Raw genomic sequence first — 21,033 nt, 5'->3', positions numbered from 1 at the left:
TGGCTTTGTTTTGTTTTTTAATTTGGTTGCTACCCCACACTATGATCTTAGTGTGCACTGATTCTGTTTCCAGAGTTGAAGCCTGTCCCCTAAAGCCTACCGGTGCCTACTTTTCCATCATTTGTGGGAAATGATAGAAGTAATGCCAAGTGGCAGGTAGACAGGGGAGCAGTGATAGAGTTTTGGAATGTAAGTAACATTTGGCAGGGTGAGGTCCAGAGCCGATGACGAGAAAGAATTCTTGAGACCTCTTTGGTGCAAAATAGTGGTTTTATTAAAGCACAGGGACAGGATCCGTGGGCAGAAATAGCTGCATCAGGGTTGTGGGGGCAACTGATACACACTTGGAAGTTGGGGGAGGTGAGGAAAGGGAAGGGAAGGGTTTCAAAAGCACTTTCCTATGCTAAAGAGGACCTACATGATACTGGAGACCTTGCCATGGCCAAGTGAGGTGGTTTTACCTTCCAGCAAGGAATGAACATGAAGATGGTTGGAAGTTTCCTGGACGAAGGTCACACAGGTCCCACTGAGGCGTGGGGACGGGTGAGTGCAGGGTGTCAGCTTCTGCCTTGACCTCAACTACCCTTCTGCTCCCTCATCAGGTGTGGGGGCTAATGTTTCAATGAAGAATATGTAAATGAATTCTAAGATAATTCCTTGGGAGTCTTAGTAACATGTCTTGTGAAATCAATATTCGGTGAGGGTCAAGACAGATTTGTCACATTGTCGTTCTGGCCTATTTATACACCATATCAGGAAATGGGTGTTTGCTCTTTTGGCACAAAATTCTGAGGCTTTTATTCATTTTCTTTATTTGACAGAGCGAGAACACAAGCTCTGGGAGAGGAGGATGCAGGCTTCCCACCGAGCAGGCAGCTTGACCTCGGGCCCCTCTCCCAGGACCCTAGGATCATGATCTGAGCTGGAGGCAGACGCTGAACCAACTGAGCCTCCCAGGCACACCCGTTCTGAGCCCTTTCAAGCTCCCAAGATGGTCAGGCTCTCCTTGGCCCAACCTCCTCTGCAACAGCTTCTCTCTTCACACTTCCATTTCAGCCATAGATGCCCTGCTTTTAGATTCCAGAGCAGGCCAAGGATTCCTACCTGTTCACTCCTCCCTGGAATATTCCGGACCTCCTTTCACCACACCAGCCCTGTAGCTGCCACCTACTCATTTTTCTGCTCTCCAGGCAAAGGTCTCTTCTTCTAAAAGCCCTTCACTGATGCTACTGATGCTCCAACAAAGACTAGAGGACCCATCCTGGGAAATTTCATAACTCCACACAGCACCCGGTTTTCTAGTGGCCTATTTACTTGCTCTTGTTCTCCAGTAAATGGAAGGCCTCGAGAGAGCTCTTGTCATCTTTCTCCAGTGCCTGCTGTGGAGCCTTGGGTAGAAACTCCATAAAGATTGTCAAATCAAGGGTAAATCTAGTTCTTACCATACCGCCCTGACGAGGTGAGCCCAAGTATGAGAAAATGAAAACTGGATAGAGTCAATGGGGACTCTGCACTGACCTTTGTCTGTGTTTCTTTATTGCTCGATGCCAGCAGAGGCTGAGGCGACTACCGAGCGATGGAGGGTGTGGCGATTATGCTCCCAACATCCAAACTCTTTTCCTGGGGAGGCTCCTGAGGGATATTCTGTAATCCCGCCACTCCAAGCTGATGTGGTCATCCATCTCCCTCACCCGATGCTGTTCTGTCCCTGACGGTGTTCTTCAGTTTCCAGACTTCAGCTGAGTCTGAGCTCTTCAGTCCCTGCGATGAAGACTGGGACAAGTTCTTCCACTGTGTCACTTCCGCCTTCAGTGTTAGGATCGTGTTTGGAGGGTCTGTTGATTTTTGCTGTACCCAGATGACATCATCAGCAAAGTCCAGCACATCTCTGGAGAAACTGAAGGTGTGGCCCATGAAGGAAGTCCCACTGCCATCCACCCCCCACCGCCGCCCCCAGGGAATGGCCTAGGCCAGATCCCTGGCCACCAACCCAGGAGAACACTGTGGGTCATAAAACTGACCTGGTCTGCTATGGAAAAGCATTCTGCACGGTCGGAATACCCCGCCAAGTATCCCAGGACTCCTGACCGAGGGAGGTCTAGAATCAAAAGTAATAGGCAGTTGTAGGCAACGCTCACCTGGGGCCCAGCTGCTGCAGGCCAGGTGGCTAGGAAAGGCTGAGACTGGGGCCCTTCAGCAGACCGGCTCTGGCCACTGGTCCTGGTCCCAGCAGCTCATCCCCACGACTTCCCACACCCCAGCTGGGGCTCTTCCCCTTCTCCCCCTGCCTTGGTGGCTATCCCAGATGGGCCCTGAGTGCGTGCTCCCATGGGCCTGCCCACAGAAAACACACCTGGCCCTCAATGTCCCCCGAAGTGGTATCACACTACACCACTGCCTGTGCTTTCCACACAACAGTATTTTTCCTCACTGAGGTGAAATGTGATGTGGAAACAAAGGCTGAAGAGCAATTATGAAATGTCCTTACTACCTGCAGCCCACTGACAACTGCTTGAAACAGGCAAGGGGCATTCCTCTAGGGACTCAACTGCCTCTGTGTTGACAGCCTGTGAAGGGCAAAAGGCAATCCTAGCCCAAATCCCCCTCCCAGGATCCTGGAAGCCCACTTTAACATATAAAACTTACTTTGGAAATTTCCTTTTTCTCTAGCCCCCAAGATACATGTTGGCAATCATCTTTCAAGCATAAGGCCCACTGACCTAGGCCTGAAGGGTCTCATGACTAAGACTTTACTAGACTGTAATAAATGACTTTTTGCCAACAACAGCTAGCCCCTCATGGTTCTGGAAACCTTCCTACCAGAATTCCTTGGAGACGTACACTATCCTCAAACCCCTCAAACTTAAAAGTATAGAATAGGTCACTCCTCATGACTCCATGGCAGCATTTTTGCCTACAGGACTTGTCTGCGATTTTTAATAAAATCACCTTTTTGCGGCACCAGAGACAGCTCAAGAATTCTTCCTTGGTTGTGAGCTCTGGACACTATGATGGCAAAATCAGAAACTCTAAGGTGCAGGACCAGAAAATGTGCCTAAAGAAGATACAAACCCACAGTTCAAAAGCAAGCAAACAAACACGAAGAAAAAAAATCTGCCCAAAAAGTCTCATGAGGGACTTTGATCAAAAAATAAAGAACCAAGATGCCCTTCAACGGACAAATGGATAAGGAAGATGTGGTCCATATACACTAGGGAGTATTATGCCTCCATCAGAAAGGATGAATACCCAACTTTTGTAGCAACATGGACGGGACTGGAAGAGATTATGCTGACTGAAATCAGTCAAGCAGAGAGAGTCAATTATCATATGGTTTCACTTATTTGTGGAGCATAACAAATAGCATGGAGGACATGGGGAGTTAGAGAGGAGAAGGGAGTTGGGGGAAATTGGAAGGGGCGGTGAACCATGAGAGACTATGGACTCTAAAAAACAATCTGAGGGATTTGAATTGGCGGGTGGGTGGGAGGTTGGGGTACCAGGTGGTGGGTATTATAGAGGGCACGGATTGCATGGAGCACTGGGTGTGGTGAAAAAATAATGAATACTGTTATGCCGAAAAAAAAAAATTTACATATATATATATATATATATGTGTGTGTGTGTGTATATATATATATTTATCTTTATGTTCTAAAGGATTCCCAGCAATTGAAAAGAAAATGAAACTGCAACATTTCCAATGGACCTTTACAAAGAAATCCAGCAGGCCAGTAAAAGGAAGGAAGGATACTCCATCTCATTAGCACAAAGTTCTTTAAAACATGTTAAATTAGAAGGTTTGGCAGTTTGGCAGAATTTTTTAAATGAAAACAGCCAGTGTTAGGGTGTACAGAAAGGGAACCCTCATCTCCTCTCGTGAAAATACAAATCGGTAAAGAGGGTCTCAGGTTTGGCAGTACCTATTGGAATTCACAAGGAACAATTCCTTGAGCCAGCAGTTCCTGCACATACGAACGTGTACCTCTGCTTTCTACAACACTGCTTAAGAGAACACCATAAAACACGCAGCTATCTAAAGGACCATGGGTACTGAATACATTAAGTAAAATGGAATTTCCATGCCAAGGAGAACTAGAAAGCCATCAGAAATGAGGAGGCAGACCTAGATATGATGACACAAAGATAATCACAGGTCGCTAGGTTGCAGAAAGAGCGAGCTAGCTACAGAGCAGGACGTATAAATGATTCACTTTATTAAAAGGACACCTGAATTTACTGATTTTGAGAAATATAGATTCACTCATTCAATAGATATATACTGAACTACAACCTATGTATTCATTCATTGTGTATATATAGTCTCTCATCAAAAATTTATGGAAACCTGTACATGCCAGGTATTGGATTATCCTTCTATGTGTGTTTTCTAATGTGTGATATTTATGCGTCTCTAGGTGTGCTGTTCATCCACAGGAGAAAACACTGAATGCTGCTTTTCTTCATGGGGGGGCAGATTATGGAGCGTGTTTACTTTCTACTTCATACATTCCTGCACTGATGGATCAAAGTTAATGCAAAGTGGTAGCTCTTTTATAATCAGTAACCATCCTGATCCAAGTATTCACCCAATATGCAAAGAACTGTGACAGCCACAGTGTGGAGAAAACAGCTAGGCCAGGAAATGGCAAAGCCTGCAGAGGATCTACTTACAGTTCATAGGAGGGAAACAAAGGATGGGGGAGATGTTCTTTTCTGGGGGAGTTTCTTCACTAGGAGCACGAGTATGGCACTGTGGTTGCATAGAGGCCTGTCTGGTTGTCTGATGTTTCCTGTGTCATCTGTGTCCACCAACCACAAAGGACATCCTCTCTGGGCATGTCTCTTGACAGCAATTATTAAGAAGTCCCTTGAACTACTCCATCAGACACAGACTGAAAACAATGGAATATTCTGGAAGAGGTTCCCCTGGGTTCAGAAAGCTTAGAGGTGAGCAGAGTGTTGCTGACAACACTCATAATTAAAACGTGAGGGTGAAAACCCAAGCAGATGGGCCGAGGAGGTGACATAATCAGCAGCGCAGGTCAGGTACAGGCAGTGGGGAGCAGTGGGGATGGGACTGAGGGTCTGATGCTGCCGGAATGGATGTTCCCAAGGAAAGCTGGGAACAGAGATTTTCAGGAAAATCTACTTTTGCATCTTTTGGAAATCAATGAAACACATTTTGTAAAGATTTAAGAATGAGGACCTATGCACAGGTGTTTTAAATTCCTTCACAGTAAATGCGATGCAGTGTAAACATATCACAGAAGTATATGCCATGTGACATCATGGGCGCACATATGCAGGCTCAGACTCACACACACACACACACACACACCCTTTTCAAAGGAGAAAGGGAAAGAAAGCAAAGAGAGTTCCATAGCCCATACTGTAACACGTAGGTGCAGGGTAAGTGGGTCCTCTGAATGTAATTCTATGATGGGTTGTGATAAAAAGGCTTGACTCTGTGGGAAGATAGGAAAGACAGAAATGAGGCAAGGAGCTCAGTTTCAGCAAAACTGTAAATACCCTCCCCAGAAACAGCAAACACATCCTGCTCCTGTCAAAGCAAGGGCCGCTCACTGAACAAGGCTCCGTGACATCCGGCCCTCGGCATACGCAGTCACACTTTGACGGATCAGGGCTCAGGGGGAGGTCACTAAGCAGGACACTCAAAATCGGATGTCCACTCTCAATCTCATCATGAAATACTGAAGACTCAGAAATTGCTCAAGAAGGGTCAGCAAGAATTTGCCTTATGTTCCAGTGTTTTCCAAGTCGTCTCTAGTTTCCTGCCTCTTCTCCAACAAAATGTATAACCCAGTGCTTACTGCTCACAGTTATCTGGAAAACCGACTCCTACACAGACCTGAAGTCACTAACATTTATGTGAGGAGTCCTCTCCTCCAGGATATGCAAAAAATCAGACCTGAGACACCCGAATCCTCTATCACAACAACCACACACAAAGGCCAATGCCTTTTCCAGCCTAGAAGCCACCTCTGGGCTTAAGCGAGAGCCCACTTACTCTTATTTCACTCGGGGTTCTACCAAGCTAGATCCTCCTCTGCCAATACAGTCTCAGATGCCAGGCGGCAACTAAAAGGCGTATTTACTGTAACAGAATCTTCTATTTGGAAATGGTGAAAACCGGTTTTTATAGGATATAGTAGAATAGCCTCATACTAGAAAATTCTTTACAGATGTTGAGAATTAGACATCTTTGAAGGAAACGCTGGAAAGTTTTATGTTAACTAAGAATTTTTTAAAATTCAGTGTGGCGCCTGGGTGGCTCATTGGGTTAGGCTTCTGCCTTCAACTCGGGTCCTGATCTCGGGGTCCTGGGATTGGGCTCCACATCTGGCTCTCTGCTCAGCGGGAAGCCTGCTTCCCGCCCCCCTACCCCGCCTGCCTCTCTGCCTACTTGTGATCTCTCTCCTGTCAAATAAATAAATAAAATCTTTTTTTAAAAATATAAGACTTGGCATTTTATTTAAATGACTCATTTATAAAGAGAGAAGAGAGCACAGGTTAGAACCACTAGGAAACACTGACCTTAGCTTGAGGCCATGGTTTAAATTTTTGTTTTTTTTTTTTTTTTTTATTTATCAGAGAGAGAGGGGGGGGGAGATAGCGAGCACAGGAAGACAGAATGGCAGGCAGAGGCAGAGGGAGAAGCAGGCTCCCCGCTGAGCTAGGAGCCCGATGTGGGACTCGATCCCAGGATACTGGGATCATGACCTGAGCCAAAGGCAGCTGCTTAACCAACTGAGCCACCCAGGCATCCCGAGGCCATGGTTTAAATCTCAGCTCCACCCCTTCTCCCACAGGTGCCCTGATGGAAATCCCCTTCACTGCTTTGAGCCTGGGTTTCCCCACTGGAATTCATGAGTCTACTCTGAGCACTGAATGAGATGATCCAAGTGAAGCATTTCACATGGTGCTACAACAGCTCCCAGCAGAGATTCACAAACTCGTCCTCGACAACTCTGCAAATTTCTTAAAACCTGACCTCAAGGTGGCACCCGGAATATCTCACATGCAGTAAATGCCCAAGTTTAGCCTCCTTGTCATTCACTCGAACAATATTTACTACGCGTCCCTTCTGGGCCGGGCACCTCTCTATCCCCTGGAGATAAGGAAGGAGACAAAACACACAGAACAATTCAGATGATCAAAGTCCTGTAGGTCATTTCTTTTCAAGGTTCAGACAAACGATGCTCACGGACGGAACTGTCAGGACGGAGGGCGTACTGCATTTGGAAGACTGTTCCACAGGCTGGATTGAGGATGCCAGGGCCAGCAAGAAAGTGGGGAGGGGGTCCAAGAGAAGAGCCCCCTAAAGTGAGGTCCCCAGCATGCAGACCGGCCCCCTACTAACCGCTGCCTCTGAATCTACCGAGCTCTGTTGTCTGGCCCAAGCCACACTTACTTGATGCTGTGTAGCTTTCTCGTGACTATGACCGGAAAGTCAACCTCAAAATATTTTCTTGGGAGAAGATCTTCATCCTGAGGAAAAATACGCAGTAAGTTTCCTAATTCTATATCCCCTCATACACTGACCCTCTTCATGCACCGAGTACTAAGCCTCAAACAGCAACAGAGTATTTCAGGGCCCAAATCAGGAACGATATGGTGAAAAATGCATGTTTCAGGTGACTTCAGTCTCCGTGTGGAGAACGGACGGAGGATGAAAGTTAGGAGGTGCTCACAGCCGTCCAGGAAGAAGGTCCAGGGAGGAAGTCATGGGGAGCCGGAACTGGGGGAGCCGCCACTGGCATGGAGACAGGGAGGCACTGAGAGGCCCTGGGGAAGTAGGACCTAACGGACTTTGCAAAAAAGCAGACGGAGACAGATCAGGGAGGTTCAGGAAACCAATGTGGGGGTGAGGCCAGCAAGTGGGGGATCAAACAGGATACAACAGCAAATATCACAAAGCACCCGCCACGGTGAGGGCAAGCACTGTTTGTGCTACATTTACTTTTTCCTGTGAGAGGAGAGTGTGGTGGGGGAAAGGGCAGGCACTCTGGAGCCGGGGAATGGGGTTCAGATCCCAGGTCAGCCACTTGTCTGCTAGAGGTGCTGGGAAGTCACTCAACTCCCTGGGCCAAGCTTTCCCCATCCACACAGTAGAGAAAGGGACAGCACCTCACAGGGCTGTGAGGAGTCCTGTAGAAATAAATACTCCAGCAGCACTCACAGCAGGACCTGCCAGAGTAAGGGTGGGCCTTTATGATATATTGATACGTGCACACAGATGTGGGGTTGGCCTGGGCCATATATTTATTTCTACTGTGGGTCGCAGTAAGGAAAGTGTGAAAGCCACACACACAAATAGAAACACACAAACACAAACACTGAGTCAAAGAAACGCATCTACACAGAGACACAGAGCCCCACGCACAAACATATGTAGACCCACAGACACAAAGACACAGAGATACATATGCAAAGATACACAGAAACACACACGGAGGTACACACACCCACACAGAGACACAGACACACACACTCACAGCCCAGCTCCATCTGTGTTGCAGTCTGGTCACCCCCTGGCCATCCTAGCACGTTCTCTCCATGTCTGTCATGTCCACTCAGCACTGATGACTATTCTTGAACGCATCCTCTCCTCAACCCCCAGCTGCAGAGACACCCCTTTCTGGCCTCTTCCAACCACACCCTGTGTATCACCTGCAGCAGCTCCTCACGACCCTATGGCCTAGCAAGAAACAAGGTGCTCCGCACCTGCTGACTTGTTCGGCAGCACCCCCCCATGTATTCTCTGAACACCCGTGTCCACCCGTACTTCTATTCCAGAAATACAGAGCCAGTTTGCTCAAGGGGAAAAGACGAAAGCAAAGCCAGGTGCTGGCGTCCAGAGTCTGGTCACGGTGTCGCTACTGCAGCCTGGGAGGACACCCCCGTTTCTGACGTGAGCCGCTGCACAGCAAGAGCACCGTAAATGCAGACAGTTACCCGCGACGGGAAGCAGAGACTGGGAGGTCGCCCACCCCGGGATCAGCATGATGGGGACAGAAATCACGAGGAAACGTTTCCTTATAGGAGGGGATCCCAAAGGGCAAGTGTAAGAACTGTAAGTCCAGCTACTGCCCACCCATGTGGAAAATCTCAGGGGGTCTGGTTTGCGGGAGAGGCAGGGAGACAGGAGGGCAGAGAACAAGACCACTTCCTGGCGTATCAGAAGACACAGGCCGGGCCATCCCCACCGTTCACACTCACAGCTGCCACGCATGCCTGGTTTGGTGCAGAATGCAGTGATGGTTGAGCCACCTGAGGCAACTGGGAGGAAATGTTTGGAGCAGATGAGGACGTAACTTCTGCTAGGATACCCCATAACACCCTTCCAGAATGTTACTCCCACGATAGGAAAGGTTAAGGAGAGTCTAAAATTCCAAGACAATGAGAACGATTGCAAGCAAATTAAAGACAGCATACACTACTATACCTTGTGTTGGACTTCTTACCTTATTATAAGGAGCTTTCCCTTGGGATGTCTGGGTGGGCTCAGTCAAGTGAGTGGCAAACTCTTGATTTCGGTTCAGGTCATGATCTCAGGGTTGTGGGATCCAGTCATGAGTTGGGTTCAGTGCTCAGTGGGGAGTCTGCTTCCGGATTCTCTGAATCCTTTTGCTTCTGCCCCTCCTCGCTCATTCCGCCTCCCTCTCTCTCAAATAAATGAATACATCTTAAAAAAAAAAAAAAAAAAAAAAGAGTTTCCCAGGCATCAGATACCTGACCCTCAGAAGAATTCTGAATAAGGGGTCACTGTGGAGGGAAAGCTATCCAGAGGCACACCTGGAGCCTCTAAGGAACAGACATCTTCTTTCTGGGCTTTGGCAAAGGAGCAAAGCAGCTGCAGCATGTGACACTTCCACTTTTGATTCTGGGATTCCTAAGCCTGTCTGATACCATTCATCAGGAGCTGGCATGTCACAGGAGGTGTGGAGGACACCCAGGACGGGGCCTTGCTCCAGGACAGCAGCCAGGGACAGCTGTGAGGAAGGACAGCCTTCGGATTCAAAGAGGATCCCACAGGGCTGACCGCAGCACAGGCTGCCCAAGGTGACACCCTTCCCCTGCATCCTTGATCCTAGGGTTGTGTGGAAATAGAATTTAGGAGATACAGAGAAGCCAAAGTCCCTTAAATGGGTTCACTACCCCATGACTCTTTATCTGTGATGGTACTGGCTCTCCTGGGCCCTACTTTTGCCCACTGCCAGAGGCAGGAGCCTTCAACTGTTCCCACAGTCTTGGGCCTGAGATCATACAGAATGATCTCCCACCGTGGTGGAAGTAGAAAGCCTGTGACCCGCTGCTAAGCCTCTGCTGGTACAGCCCAGGGACCATACAGGGTGGAAGGTGCATGAGACCATGAGACTGGCAGACAAAATTTTCTCCACACTGTCTAGAAGCACAGATCTCTCAATTCGGGGATTAGCAAACTTGCTGCAAATGACCAGAAAGTATTTTAGCCTTTGCAGGCCAGACAGCAACTCCTCAAACTATTCAACTCTGCCGTCATGCTGGTAAAGCAGCCATAGAGAAGACTTACATAAATGGGAATGGCTGTGTTGCAATAAAACTTTATTTACAAAGACCGGTGGGTAGGTGAAATTTGGCCCTTTCAGCCTGGGCTCCAAAGTCCAAACAGGCATTCTTTTTTTTTTTCAAGGCTACTAGAGTTTTTAAAAAACCCTTTGGTATTTGCCTTCCTTACTACTGGCAGATTACCTTTTTTCTTGGAAGGGGTACCTAAGTCTCAGTGTACCTGGACCAGAAATTAAAATGTCAGGGGGCACCTGGGTGGCACGGTGGGTTAAAGCCTCTGCCTTGTCTCAGGTCATGATCCCAGGGTTCTGGGATCGAGCCCCGAGTCAGGCTCTCTGCTCAGCAGGGAGCCTGCTTCCTCCTCTCCCTGCCTGCCTCTCTGCCTACTTCTGATCTCTGTCAAATAAATAAATAAAACTTTTTAAAAAAGAAGTTAAAATGTCAGATTTATTCCTTGTCGACTCAACTATATGACATGAAGGAGAAACCAAACCTCGGGACCAAGTTGAAAGGGTGTGGGGCTGAGAGGAGGCATTCCTCCAGTGGCTTCTGCTCACATGCACACGTTCTGCACCTGCATTCTGCTCCAGCTCCTTCCACCACACCATGGTCACTGAGGTTGAGATGCACCACCGACTGATAGACAACAAAGACCCCCCTGAGCAAGCACAAGGCTCTGAACAGAGAACAGGGAAGCAACCTGAACTTGCGGGACCTACAGTCTATTCACTCCTGGTTCTGCCACTAACCGGACCCATCTCGTTTCCTGTGAGTGAGCGTAGTTATACCTGTGCTTGTTCGTTAACAGAGCAGGTGAGGGATCAAATTAGGGAATAGCTATGAAAGGCCTCTGTGTCATATCATTATCACCCAGACTTGCACATCTCTAAACTATACTGAAGACAATGTCATGATGACAATAAAATCTTTGCGATTGTCAATACAACAGGCACAGGGGCTCTGGGGCTCACAATCCCACTGGCAGGGTCTTTCACACATGCAGAGGACACGTCTACAAGGGTTTTTGTCAAAAGCCCTGTTTGTAACAGCAAAGGAGGAGAAGCCAAGCACCCATCCTTCACCAGGGCACCAGTGACATCAAGTACGTGGCTGACGGTGGCAGCAGATGCAAGCAGCTGGGGACAGGGGCATGAGAAGGCAGTCACTGTATTCCTTCTGAATATATTTTTAACATGTTGAACTAGACAGGCACCTTCACAAATGAAACAATTCGGGAAAGAAGAGGGCGAATGTTCATTTACCTTTAATCTCCAGAAGGTGGTCTCCATTGTAGTCCCAAGATTTAGAATTTGACAATGACATTCTGTTTCCTGTATAAATGCCTTTATCAGCTGACTGATGACATGGACTTGACCAAAATATCCTGAGAGAGAGACACAGAGACAAGCTATCCCTCAGTGAGGTCGGAAAGCATCCCTGCAGAGTCCGCCCCAGCAGAAGAGCAAATGAGGATTCTGCTACTTTTCATTCGGGTCAGTGATTTATCTGTGGACTTATGGAAGAAATCAACTTTCATATTCCCTACCTTCTTTTTTTGTATTCTTAAATTTAAAGCTGCTAAAACCACAGTAAGTACAATCTATTTAATGATTTAATGGTGGAATTAAAGATCATAGAAATAAAATGTCCCTTGCAGCACCTGGATGGCTCAGTCAGTTAAGAGTCTGCCTTTGGGGCGCCTGGGTGGCTCAGTGGGTTAAGCCGCTGCCTTCGGCTCAGGTCATGATCTCAGGGTCCTGGGATCGAGTCCCGCATCGGGCTCTCTGCTCAGCAGGGAGCCTGCTTCCCTCTCTCTCTCTGCCTGCCTCTCTGCCTACTTGTGATCTCTGTCTGTCAAATAAACAAATAAAACCTTTAAAAAAAAAAAAAAAAAAAAAAGAGTCTGCCTTTGGCTCAGGTCAGGATCTCAGGTCCTGGGATCAAGGCCCACATTGGGCTCCCTGCTCCAATGTGGGCCTCTGGCCCTTCCAGTCATGCTCTCCCTCTCAATAAATAAATAAATAAATAAAATCTTTAAAAATTAAAATAAAATATCCCATGATTGTACGTAGGAAAGACAAGTGTTTTACATCAAAACATCAGATCTAATGTTCCTCTTTGAAATATGCTTTTTCGAGGCCAGGTACAAACTACATAGGACTCAGCTAAACCTCAAAATGCGAGATCATGACAAAATAATATTTTGCAGTCAGACTATTTGTAGACCGTTTGTAGATAAATGGCCAAGCAAAATGAAATAAAAAAAAATAAAGCCGTATTTCTTACCATAGTCCCTTCATCTTCATCCTGCGTAGGTAAAAGCCTCTATGCTTATAAAATGACCTCACAGACCGTCTGTGGGAGAGAAAGGCATGAGCAAACATTGCCCCCAAAATTGACTTATTCAGCTCCAGGGTGGGGAGCTTGTGTAAAGAAGATGGGAAATAAAAGAGTGGAAAAGGAAGATAAAATCCATGTTCTAAAGTCCTGTTGCTTAAAGCATAACTATCTTAAGAATGAAATTTGAGTAGCATTTAGACACTTACTGCAATGTGATATAAGAGTTCTAGGTCTATTGATTCTCCTAATACATAATTTGAGATTGTACTTTACAGTTTATCTTGCATTTTATGTTTCTAGGAAATCATTTTTATTTTATGTTATAGAATATCGTCCACAACAGACTGGATATTGAAACAAAAACTTTAAAGATGCTCACCACACCCTATTTGGGAAGCCCTTTCTTTGTGTGCTGCAGCCAGGACATGCCAGCCCAGGCAGAGGAAGAAGGCAGGCAGGCCGCTGACATGCTGCCTGGGGCACCCAGCTCCCCAGGGCTCCAAGGTGGGTCCCTGCCTCTGGTTAGGAAAGCTGCCTCAGGCGCCCAGGAGGGAGGCTTCAGTCCTCTTAGGTAGGCCTGGCCCCATCTTCCTAAAGCCTGGGTTCACCCTCAGCTCAAGGTAAGATCCATGTCCTTATAGTCAGGGACCACCACTTTAAACGTTCTTTGCATTTCTTACAGAATCTACCCACAAGCTCCATCTTTAGGGCCAGGATTCTCTGCATGCTCAAGGACTGGGATCATTTGGCTAATTTCTCAATCTGATTGAGATTGAGATGAATCAATTGCAATCTCAAATCCTGTCTCAAATCTTTTCACTGCCTTGATAGAAAGGACTTGCAGAGACTAATAGTGCTACTATCACTTTAATAAGGCCAAAAAGGTGATTCCTTACTTAGACAGTTCACAGTAAAAGATAGCACAAATGGCTCTTAAACATATAAAATGATCCTTAACTTCAGCCCCAAAATAAGAGGAATAAAATAAAACAAATTTACTGTAAGATACCATTTTCCAGATTAACCACAATGAAAAGGTTCCTGTGCTGGTGAGGATGTTGGGAAATGAGCACTTTCATACGCCACTGGAGAGAGTGAACACTCTCTTTTGAAGAAGGAATCCCTAAAACCTCGGGCCTCTGGTCTGATGAGGGGACATTGGGAGGGAGGGAGTCACTTGTCTCTATTAATTCTGGGGGCTTTCCTCTCCTTAGACGGTCTTACAAAATGCTGAATGGAAGGGTCAAGCCAGTAGCCAAGGCTTACTGCAGACCTAAAAGGGAAGAAAGGAGGCAGGCAAGGCGAGGTCAGTAGGTTCTGACCCAGTTCTCAGGAACCAGGTCAAAGAGGACCATCAGCTACCTCCAACAGCCAACAGAGGCAGATTCATGCTCCATTACAAATCTCAGCAGACTCAGCCATCCGTCTTGGTGCTCACATACATGGCCCCTCATCACCAGCCTCCCTTCCCCGGCGACCATTTCTTCTCTCTCTTTGCTCATGTGCCTAACTCCCTTTCCAGGGCCCTACAGAGCACAGCACCTCACCTCATACCTCACCTAGAAGACCTCCCACCATTTATTCCCTCAGCAAACTCACTGGCAAGAGCCAGTCAGACAACTCTGCTTGACCACAAGTTCTGTGTTTGTAGGAAGGGAGATCCGAGATTGTTTCCTAAAACTCACAAAAGACTACCTAAGCCTTTCCCCCAGCTCTGTATTAGGTACCAGTCCTTCCACATCCCTCAGGCAGGTCATAATGGGAAAACTAGGAACCGATAAACACAACAGCTACAACAATAGTGCAGTAGCCTGAACTCTGGTCTTCACAACCTAGAAAATGCTATGGTAGCCTAAGCTCTCCCCGGTCTATATTACAAGGAACCAAAGTTTTAGTTTTCTAAACCAGGAGCTGAAGCCCAGATTACCAGTGAAGGTCTTCTGCCAATCATAAGGAACCAGCCTTAAGGAAACAAGAAGTAACAGAAAAAGCCTGGATCCCTAAGGCCATGTGAAGCCATTTTGGCCCTTGCCCTTCAATGGCTATCTTGGGAATTAATAAACATCTTTACCATTTAAACCAAACGGGGTAGCGCAGCCAGCTCTTGGTTTCAACTCAGGTCACGATCTCTGGGTTCTGGCATTCAGTCCGGCATCAGACTTCATCTTCAATGGGGAGTCTGCTTCAGGATTCTCTCTCCCTCTGCCCTTCCCCCCTCATTCTCTCTCGCTCAAATAAATCTTTAAAAAAAAAGTAATAAATCAATCAAATGGAATTGGTCTTCTGTTATTTTACCATGAAACATCCTAAGTGCTAACCTGAGTACGTTACCTCATTCCCATTTGCCTGATCAGTAAATTGAAAAGGGTAGGGCACACGCGACTGTGTGTGTGTCTGTGTGTGTGTCTGTGTGTGTGTGTGTGTGTGTGTTTTCACCCAGCTAGGTTCTAAGTTCTCAGATATCCATCTCAGACAGATAACATATGTTCTCTTCATATCCACTGACAAGGCTTACTGCTGTCCTGACTATGGTCTGTGCTAATCCTGTACCTGTCCCCACCAGTCTCCCACAGATGGCCATGTGCCCACCTCAGCAGACACCCGTAAGGAAGCAAATACCTTTGGCTACTCAAGGCAGCAACTCAGCACAGAAACACACTAAGTACGCACTAAGGGACACAATTACCCACAAGCCCAGACTGTCAAGGAAAACTGACCCACAGACTTTTACAAGGGTGAACACACTCCATTGTCTAAAACAGTGCTTTTCAAACAATGAATTGTGACCCATACACGTTCACAAAACCAATGTAATAGTCTGCAAATCCCTGGCTCAGAAAATGCAGATGGTAAGAGTTAAACAGAAAATATCAGCATCCATTACATACTATAAGAGTTAAAGACTGTTTTGTGAAGCTGTTGTTGAAGTCTGTGTTTGGGGTGTAAATGCCCTGAGAAGTTTGTTCTCCAAACCAACAAAACCAAACAGACTCTTCAACACAGAATGGTGACTGCCAGAGGGTAGTGGGGGAGGGGGGGTAGCGAAACTGGTGATGGGGATTAAGAGGCACACACTTCCACTTATATAAATAACTCACAAAAATGAAAAGTACCTCAGGAATATCATCAATAATATCATAATAATGTACTGTGACAGTGAATACACATAATCGTGGTGAGTGCTGAATAAAGTACAGACTTGTCAAATAAGCAATGCTGCACACCTCAGATTGATATAACATTGTATAGATCAAACTGTATTTCAATAATTAAAAGAGAGAAAATTGTGTTCTCACTGTTGGTGATTTGATGGGCACTGTCCTCAAAGGCATCATCTAGTGCCCTCTAGTGGTTAGAGCCACATCTGCAGTTGAGAAAGAACCACAGACCAGAGAGGAGACTAGTCCTCAAGCATGGCTGGCTGTCTGGTTGGAAGGGGCCTTCCCAATGACCTGGTCAACCCTGACATCCAGGGCAAGAACCCTTCAACAACACCAAGCCACCGCCTGAGCACGCCCTACAAAGAAAGCACTCGCTCCACCGCTGAGCAGCTCTACCTACTAAAAAGCTGACCAAGCTGCCTTCCTCTAGGAGCTCCTCCCTGGACTTCCTACTGCCCTCTCCTGGATGACACAGAGCAGCTTCTGTATTCGCCCTCAGCTTGACACTATTGATCCAGACAAATAATACTTCTTGAGTGTCTGCAAAGTTCAGGCATTGGTAGACAGAGACAGAGACAAAGTAAGAGCTTATGCCAGATGAAGGACAATAGCAGGGGATGAAGGACCTGCATCAGACAAGGTCAAAGGGAAGGCCTCTCTGAAAAGGGGAGGGCTGCGTGGACTCCCACAGAATTGGAGAAAGCTGTGCAGAAGGCACTAAGGATGGAATGAGCAGCTGATAGAAATGCTCTGGGCAGGAAGTGCCTTGGAATGTTCCAGTAGCTGCAGGTAGGCAGGGAGGCTGAAGAACAGCAGAGAAACAGGAGAAACTTCAGACTTCTGGGGTCTCTGTAAGTGTGTGTGTGTGTGTGTGTGTTAATTTTTCTGTTTTAAAATTTTTCTACACTACCCATATGCCATATTTCACTCTAAGACACCATCAAATATAAGACTGAAAAAAGAAAGAAGAAACGGGGCGCCTGGGTGGCTCAGTGGGTTAAAGCCTCTGCTTTCGGCTCAGGTCATGATCCCAGGGTCCTGGGATCGAGCCCCACATTGGGCTCTCTGCTCAGCGGGGAGCCTGCTTCCACTTCTCTCTCTGCCTGCCTCTCTGCCTACTTGTGATCTCTGTCTGTCAAATAAATAAATAAAATATTTTAAAAAAAAAAAAAAAAAAAAAGAAAGAAGAAACACTGTCAGTTAGTCAGTGTTCTTCCTATTGCTTAGAATTTTATTTTGATTTTGAGTTTGTGCTGATGAAAACGCCCTTCAGATGTATTTGAACAGAATGAAAGGGAAAGGGTGAGTGACAGAAATTGGTTAAGTCTTTTATATTTAGGGTCATGATCCTTCCCAAATTTATGTGTGTATGTAAAGAATGAGGTAGGGGTCAAAGTCTGTTTTGTTTCCACTTCAGTATCCAATTCATCCAGTATTATTCACTACAAAGACTCCCCTGGGTCACCTGGCTTGTTCACCTGTTGGGCATGGTCCTCAGCTTAGGTCATGATCCCTGGGTGCTGAAATAGAGCCCCACATTGGGCATCCTGCTCAGCAGGGAGTCTGCTTCTCCCTTTCCCCTTCCTCCCTGCTCATGATCTCTCTCTCTCTCTCTCTTTTCTAATAAATAAATTAATTAATAAATAACTTAATCAATCTTTAAAAAAATAAAATTGAATGACTTCCTTTTCCCCACTGAACTGACACTCTGGGCAAAAATCAATCAACAGTACCTGTTGTGATTGGTCTATTTTTAGACTCTATTCTGTTTCATTGATCTATCTTCACACCAAAGGGTTTGATTACTGTCGTTTCACTGTTAAGTCTTGAAATTGAGCAGGAATAAGTAGTGTGGGTTCTTCAACTGCATTCTTTTGAAAACTTGTTTGACTATTCTAGACCCTTGGCATTGCCATATACATGTGGCATCAATTTGTTCATTTTTTCTACAAAAGAGGAAAAAGATGGCTAGGAGTTTGATTGGGATTGCATTGTTTGCATGAATCAAATCATGGAAAACAGAAATCTCAATGATGTCATATCTTCCAATGCATAAATAAAGCCTATCTCCCACTGATTTCACTCTTCTTGAATTCCTCTCAACAATGTTTTGCTTTCTGTAGGCGTTTCATGTCTATCATGAGACTTACTTCCAGCCAGTTTGCCTTTTTGTTGCTGTTGTTGTTTTTTAAACAGGCTCCACACCTACCATGGAGCCCAATATAGAGTCCAAAGCAGGGCCTGAACTCACAACCCTGAGTTCAAGACCTGAGCTGAGATCAAAAGTCAGATGAGTCATCAACCGAGCCACCCAGCCACCTAACCAGTTTATGTCTTAGATGCTACTGTAAAATATTTTAAATTTTTATTCTCCTATCCATGTACATTTATCATGCATCTGTCTGACAAAGAATTCCTATCCAGAATACATAATAACTCCAAAAAGTCAAAACCAAAAACAACACTGACAACAACAATGGGCAAAAGATGAACAGACAGAGCCCAAAGATGTAGGAATGCCCACTAAACACATGAAAAGGTGCCTAACTCAGATCATTTGTCACCAGGGAAATGCAATGTGAAAGCATAATGAGATGCTATTTCACCCTCACTGACAACACAGAATGTTAACGAGGATGCTGAGCAACTGAGTGTCAGTATATTGCTGGTGGGAAGTGTAAACTGATCAACCACTTTGGAAACTAGGCTAGTACTTCAATATGTCCCCACCCTGTGACTAAGCAATCCCACTAAGCAAGTTCAGGAGAAATTTAAGACTTCTGTAAGAAAGTTTATTGTAGCCTATTCACAATGACCAAAAACTTGGATACAACAAAATGTCTAACCATCAGATGAACAGATGAACAAATCGTGGTTTAAACACACTACATAGAAAGGAGGAAACTACTTTACACTGATGAAGATTCTTTCCTTGACCAAACTCTAGCCAGACTGCTCTGAGCCCTCTTCTCAAACCTGGCTTATCATATACCAACTCCAATAAACATTAACATAGTTTCTAACAGCTCCAGGTCCCAACCCTGCAACACAGGTCCCCCTTAGTGCCTGCCTGAGGAAACTCAAGGCATCTACTGAAAAGTCAGGCCCTTGTCTCCCAGTTAGCAAATACAGGCGGTTTCATATGGACCAATACGTATTCTACTTTTTGTCATCTGTTCCTACCCTGACTTTACTCATCCCTGGCCTTACTTCTTCATTCTCTTTAAAATGCCCTCTGTACAAATCAAGGCAGAGTTTCATTCATGCAGGACTCTTTTCCTGATTCCAACAGTTATTACTGATTAAAATCTGTCCTCTCCACTTGAACCATCAGGGTTTGTTTACCTTTGGAAGTGCACACAACATGGATGAATCTCAAAGAACACGCTGAGTGAAAGAAGACAAAGGAATTGCATATGACAAAATTCCATTCACACGTTGTTCAAGCCCGGGAAAATATAATCTTCCGTAGATCCTGAAATCAGAAAATGACCAGCGGGGGTAAGGAGACTAAGTACAAAGAGATACGAGGGTAACTTCTGGAGCTTCAGATATATTTTATGTCTTGTGTTTGGGGCTGGGACACAGATACACAATTGATCCTTCAACAACACAGTGGTTGGGGTACCCATTCCCGTGTAGTAAAAAATCTGTATGTAAATTTCATCTCCCCCCAAATTTTACTACTACTTGCCTACTGTTGACCAGAAGCACTACTGGTAATAGAAACAGTTGATTAAAGGTATTTTGTATGCTATATGTATTATACATTTTATTCTTTCACTAAAGTATGCTACAGAAAATCATGAAGAAAAATACATTTGCATTACTGTGCTATATTTATAAAAAAAAATCCACATATAAGTGGACTCATGCAATTCAAACCCATGTTGTTCAAGAGCCAACTGTGTACATTTCTTAATGCTCATCAAACTGAACAATGAAGACTGAGCATTTTCTTTTATACATTATGTCTTCTCCCCTGCTCACCTATCTCCAGTATCTTTCTTCCCCACCCTTCTGTCTCTTTGGAATACCTGGGGAAATCCTTATTTTCTTTTTTTTTTTTTTTCTTTTAAGAAGGCTCCATGCCCAGCATGGAATGCAACATGGGGCTTGAACTCACAACCCTGAGATGGAGACCTAAGCTGAGATCAAGACTCACATGCTCAACCCGACTAAGTTACCCAGGCACCCCTACCTAGGGAAATTCTAAAGAAAAACAAAAACAAAAACCAATGAGAGATGCAGCTGACCCTCCAAGTTCCCCTTTCAACATACACCTATCCCTGTTCCTTAGTAAGAGGACCCCAATTTTGTTCAAGGTACCAATCTTCCCTGTGAGAAATTCTCCCCTCCCACACATTCCTGCAGCTAGGAGTAGGGCCACATGCCTAGTTTTGGCCAATGACATGTATGTTGAAGTCTACACAGTATGGCTTCCTGAAACGCTATTGCTCTCACAGACTTAGACATGTGCCTTTTGTCAGTGTCTCTTTCTTCTCTTCCTCCCTGGAGTCCAGCTGCTCAAATGAACTAAGAAAATGGTGCTATTCCCTGGCACAAACCTATTTTTACTCTGAGAAGCAAGCTATGGGACCTCTCAATCAATTCACAATTAAGCTACATCGCAAGTCAAAACGTGTAGGCATCAAAATGAAAACAGCAAGTCCAACTGGAAGTGAGGAAGGATATATGCATGGCTATGTTAAAGCATATGTAAGAATTTGGTATCTAAGTTATGTTTCAAATCCATGAGGGATATAGACTATTGCTAGATGGTGTAGGGACAAAAAGGGCTACTTTATATTATACAAAATAATAAGGTTAGATAAATGGTCTAAACAATAGAAGCCAAAACCATAAAAGTGCTAAAGTAAAATGTAGTACTGGCTGAAAAAGGTCCTTTAAAGCATTATCTCAAAGCGATGAAGTCAGACTGCCAAATCTGGTACCATAA

At 45.5% G+C, this 21,033-nt stretch overlaps 1 long non-coding RNA gene across 9 annotated transcripts in view; it reads right to left on the bottom strand.

Moving 5' to 3' along the window:
* Positions 1 to 251: 251 nt before the first annotated feature.
* LOC131819943 (uncharacterized) overlaps positions 252 to 21,033 on the bottom strand; it is a 30,191-nt gene continuing 9,409 nt past the window's right edge. For 6 of the 9 annotated variants that reach the window (XR_009349402.1, XR_009349401.1, XR_009349400.1 and 3 more), the window contains 8 exons: positions 19,419 to 19,548; positions 12,859 to 12,927; positions 11,835 to 11,956; positions 9,489 to 9,709; positions 7,436 to 7,512; positions 2,950 to 3,055; positions 2,022 to 2,098; positions 252 to 1,897 (listed from right to left, as the gene is read on the bottom strand). This is a non-coding gene — a long non-coding RNA (uncharacterized LOC131819943). Of the gene's footprint in view, positions 1,898 to 2,021; positions 2,099 to 2,949; positions 3,056 to 5,393; positions 5,469 to 7,435; positions 7,513 to 9,488; positions 9,710 to 11,834; positions 11,957 to 12,858; positions 12,928 to 19,418; positions 19,549 to 21,033 lie in introns of all 9 variants that reach the window. The other 3 variants (XR_009349407.1, XR_009349403.1, XR_009349408.1) reach the window with 3 other exon arrangements.

Source organism: Mustela lutreola, chromosome 17, assembly GCF_030435805.1.
Source record: "Mustela lutreola isolate mMusLut2 chromosome 17, mMusLut2.pri, whole genome shotgun sequence".
NCBI classification, from domain to species: domain Eukaryota; kingdom Metazoa; phylum Chordata; class Mammalia; order Carnivora; family Mustelidae; genus Mustela; species Mustela lutreola.
Note: the sequence above shows the minus strand (reverse complement) of the source record. Positions and strands in the feature narration are given on the sequence as shown.